General features: G+C 39.3%; 1 pseudogene; it reads left to right on the top strand.

Moving 5' to 3' along the window:
* The first annotated feature begins 381 nt into the window (after window positions 1-381).
* On the top strand, window positions 382-2,819 carry LOC140930615 (uncharacterized; annotated as a pseudogene).
* The last annotated feature ends 2,389 nt before the right edge of the window (window positions 2,820-5,208 follow it).

Genomic DNA, 5,208 nt, shown 5'->3' with positions numbered 1-5,208 from the left:
TGCACTCCTGTTTTAAATGATGATCAGGAATTTACTTCTTCGCTCAACCTGTTGAAATCCCACGCAATTTCATACCATTTTTGGGAGCTGCCGTTTCCTTTCAGTGCCGCTCTGGATCCCTTGCAGAGATCAATCAAATCTTTTCCTCAGCTTCAAACCACAGTGTTCCATTTTGAGCTATTATACACAACTAAGCAGAGAAGTATGATGGTGTTATCGTTGCTGATATCCGCAAGTTTGAAAAAGTTGCAGTTAAGGCTAGGAAGCCAAGCTGGATTTGAATTTTTTACGCAATTCCCCACTCCAGAAACTATGGGGAATCTGGGCACGAACTTGACTCGTAAGGTCTTGTGGGATCGTTTGGGTGGACACCCCAGACATTTAAAATGGCGGTAGCGAGGAAAGTTTTCCTCGCAAAACACTGAAGAAAAATGGCAAAGCATGCTAATTGTTCTGTTCCTGGATGTACGAATAATTACAGAACCAAGCATGGGCTTTCGTATTACCGAATTCCAAAGGACAAAAAATTGCGAAGACAGTACAAGATTCTAATTCGTAATGCAACATTAAAACTCGACGCCGATAATACACGTATTTGTGGAGATCACTTCGAAGGTGGACATAAGCGCAGCAGGCTTCATTTACCGTCGATTTTTCCATGGTCTAAACATGCGTCAACTAGGCGTGTTTTAAAGCGTGTTTCTCCCGAAAAAATTGTCAAGAAATCAAGGATATGTAAAAAAAATCGAAGACTTGCATCTCTTAACAAAGACCATTCCGAAGACACTTTATCGGAAAGTGATCTCTGTCAAACGGAGGATGTGCTACTCACCAGTGATCAAGGTATGCAAACGGATTTTTATGAACAAGTACAAAGCAAAGATGAATCTTTGCAAACTGAATGTTATGAAACGGTAAAAGTAAATTTTGGCACCCAAACGGAATTGCTTAGATTTGACATTACACAGTTCAAAGATGAGGACTCAGACATTGCTTTTTACACTGGATTTCCCAATTATAAAACACTAATGCTTTGCTTTGATATGGTGAAGGATGCAGCGAAAAACATAAGCTATGGAAACTATGATCGAAAATGTTTTGATTGCCCCCCAGTTTGGCAACCAGGTCGACCAAGAATTCTTAAAACCTTTCAGGAGTTTGTTCTTGTGTTGATGCGACTAAGGCTTGGCCTGTTTGAAAGAGATTTGGCTCACAGATTTGAAATTTCCGAGTCAACAGTTTCTGTAATATTTAGAACATGGATTCGATTTTTACGCCTTGAACTTCAGAAACTTATTATCCCTCCACCACGAGATGTTCTTCAGGAACACATGCCTAAACTTTTCAAGGAATTTTATCTCAAGACAGCATTGATTATTGACTGCACTGAAATACAAATGGAGCGTCCATCTGCGTTGGAAAATCAGTCCTCCTGTTACTCTTCGTACAAATCTAGAACAACCATGAAAAGCCTAGTGGGAATTACCCCAAGTGGTGTCATTGGATTTGCCAGTGAATTATACCCTGGTAGTATTACTGACAAAGAAATTACAGTAAAGAGTGGTTTCCTAGCTTTGTTGGAGCAAGATGATGAAATTATGGCTGATAAAGGCTTTCTCATTCAAGATGAGCTTGCTGCAGTTGGTGCAACCCTCATAATACCTGCCTTTTTAAAAGGAAAACAGCAGTTTTCTAAAGAAGAAGGACAAAAAAAACAAGAAAGTAGCAAGTTTGAGAGTTCACGTCGAAAGATGTATGGAGCGAATAAAGAATTGGCATATTTTAAATAAACCTATTCCAGTTTCCCTCGCAGGAATAGCTTCAGACATTTTTATCGTTATTGCAGCACTCACAAATTTCCACCCTCCACTTATTTCATAAAAAAGAAAAATTGTAATATTGAATTGTTATGCGTTTCGTTATCTGAAGAATAGTGAAATGTAAACAAAGTAAACTTTTGCTCCTTTAAACAAATTTTCTTTGTTTATTTTGTTTGTGTCTTCATAAAACATGAATATATGATACCAAACCATTAATGTGCATGTTACAGGTTATATTTGATTGCAGGTTAAACCCTTTTGTCTGTAGGCACTAATAAATAATTAGGGCCATGAGACAAAAGAGGTGAAATAACTAAGGTTGGAAAAAGTTTAACACGAAATCAAGTTTAACCAGCTACAAACCGTAAAAATACTTGCTTGAATTCTTGAAAAGAAAACACTGACATACTCCTCAGAATGTTGGAAGCTGCATTAAAATTCTGGACTTACATTTCAACGGTCTTAGGGCATGCATGATCCTGCCTTCAGAGCTCATTCACTTCTTTTTACAGACCTTTTGCAGGTTCTTTAAATGGGAAAAGACATTTATCAAAGACGTTTCTATACATTTACAACATATCTAATCTGGGTAAACCATATTTAATCCTTGGGTATGCAAGTTCAGGTAGCATGTGTTTTTCAAAGAATTGGTTCAGTTTGAGAAGCACTGGGCCCCAGAAAGTTGGATCAAATTGTACTCTTTTGATGAAGAGCTCAGTTGACAATGACCCTTTCACCACAAAATCATTCCAATATCGACCTGCAACATACATTTGATGCTGCACTTGGTAAAAGTACTGGTGACTGCGATTTACAGTTAGTTCCTCATTGTCATACACACAAATTCTCTTCCTTAGCAATGCCTCCGTCAGTGTTTTGTCCTCTTTCATTTGAATATACTTCATTTCTAACATTCCCTCGGGTGGTTCGTGTGAGGGGTCCTTTACCAAACCATCTGGACTAGCTGCCAGAAAACCATGTAAGGTACTTACAATAAGTCCTGATCTCTCTACTTTTATTCTTTTGTGTCCCTTTTCATTCATAGTATTTAAAAAATCTTGTATAATTTCTGGTTCTTTAGAAAGACCCTCCTTCATTTCCTTAGTTGAGCAAACTGTTTGTACCCTAGAACCTCTTCTATTGCTTTTGTTGGGGATGTGGTATCCTTAAGTACAGCACATCTGTAACACTTTGATGATGTGATTCTTTGGTTCCGACTGTCATGCCAAAGAGGGTCTGCTGATTGGCCTCGAGTGTTTTTTTCTACCTCTGCTGCTTCTTTCTCATTGAGAAATAATTTCCGCTTGACGTTTTGGCATTCATTTTGCAGCATATCCATTGAAAAAGGATGACTGTTTAATTCAGGAACTTCCGTTTGACTTGAAGCTAAGCTTTCAGGGGCTGATTCTTTGTGAACAGACTCACCAGTGCTTTCTCTATCTTGAACTGTGCTATCTACTCTACAATAGCTATGTTCTTTGCCAATTATTTCTTTTAAATTGTTACTTGTCTTTAGAGGTAAAATATGAGTAAGACCTATAGTTTGCCCCGTTTCCTCTTGAACACAGAGAACAGAAGTCAACACATTATATCGTCTGGTGTTGGACCATTCCCTTTGGTGGGGGGCTCTCACATCCTTATCGTGCTTAACTTCAGATTCTCGGTCTTTCTTTTCTTTCCCATGTTCATGCTTCTTAAATTTCATTTGGCTTATGGGCAGTACCTCTCCTTTCCTTTTACGGGGAACATTCCAAGTGCAAGGTTGGGACGTTCAAGAGGTCTGTTCTTGCTGCTGCTTTTCACGTTGCTTGCAGAATTCCTCAAGTCCAAACAAGGTTGCCGCGATATGATTACATCGACCGTCAACACCTGCTGGGCAACCACAGTACACAGTTTTTATGTGGCCATTTGGTAAGAGCAAGATGAAACAGTTATAGACGCTTGATTTTTTCATTGAGGGCAAAACTTGACTCTTTAAGTACCACTTATTTTCTCGAGAACAGACGGTCAATTTTACTAAGTTACCGGACTTAAAAAAGTTAAAGCCTTTGACCAGTGGTTTAGCTGTGGATAGCTGCTTTTTTGCATTGGAGGACTCGATCATGTACTTCCATACAGTGCCAAAATTTACGAAAGGCAAATCAGTGAGATCTTCATGGAAAGCATCCTTAGGGAAAATATCAGTAACATGTGGAGGGTCTACTTCATCCATTACACCTAGTAAGACTTTCTTTCGTGCAAGATGCACACCTCCATCCGGATCTCGTAAGTTTTTTAAATGAAGGCCTCCCTTGACATAGTCTTTATATCTAAAATAAACAGTAAATCAAACCATGTCTTAGTATATATTTACGCTGGACAGTTCAAAATAACAAACCCTGATAAATGATCAATAATAAACCATCGTCTGAGCAAACCTCTTGACAAGATCGGCTTTCTTGCCGCTTGTTTTCGCTCCTCGACACAACAGCCATCGTCGAAGCTGTGGTACAGTACACTCTTCAACGTTTTCCCGAGGAAGCTTCGCTCTGGGAATGTCTTCTTCGCATAGAACAACTTTTTTGGAACAGCTGGCTTTCTCTGCCGCCATTTTGAAGTTTCGCGCGTCCACCCAAACAATCCCAGAAGACCTTATGAGTCAAGTTCGTGCCCAGATTCCCCATAGTTTCTGGAGTGGGGAATTGCAAGACATTCAACGTCTTCCCAAAGTTTTTGTGTTTTCAGCTACCAAATATAAGTGGCCATGATATCCTGGCAATTAGAAAGCGTCTGTTAAGAAGTGCTATCACAAGACGTACAAGAGAGTACAAAAAGCTTCTACTCGTAAAGAAACAGTTGTTATCTGACGTTAGTAACATTTTTAACAGCCTTGACTTCTAAATTCTCCAGAGATCAGTGGACTACAACGTGAAGAAAACGGTGAACAAGATCGTCAAAACCCATACAAAGAAGCTTGAAAGACCGACGAGCAATACCTTTCTTCCATTCACATCAAATGAAATGATTACTAACCTGTCGTCCTGCAATCTAATGTCGCAACAACCGGAAGTCTTGAAATAGGGATAGACTCACTGAATTTGCCCACCTCGAATCAACAAATTGGACATTTTCACTTGCTTTGAACTTATCAACGGAGCAATGATCAAACATCTCAAGGACAGAAAAGAAAAGGGCAAGGTTGTGGCCGACCTCACATATTGCCAGTTGATAGGTCCTAGCACATCGACCAACAGTTGCTGATCTGAAGAAGTACAAAGTTTTGAAGGATCTAAGAAGAAACCCTAACATCGTGATTTTAAAGCCGGACAAACGAAACGGCGTTGTGATATTGGACAGATCTGATTATAAAAGTGGTGTACTCAAAATAATTAGTGACTCCACCAAATTC

Source organism: Porites lutea, chromosome 3 (assembly GCF_958299795.1).
Source record: "Porites lutea chromosome 3, jaPorLute2.1, whole genome shotgun sequence".
Lineage (NCBI taxonomy): Eukaryota > Metazoa > Cnidaria > Anthozoa > Scleractinia > Poritidae > Porites > Porites lutea.
Note: the sequence above shows the minus strand (reverse complement) of the source record. Positions and strands in the feature narration are given on the sequence as shown.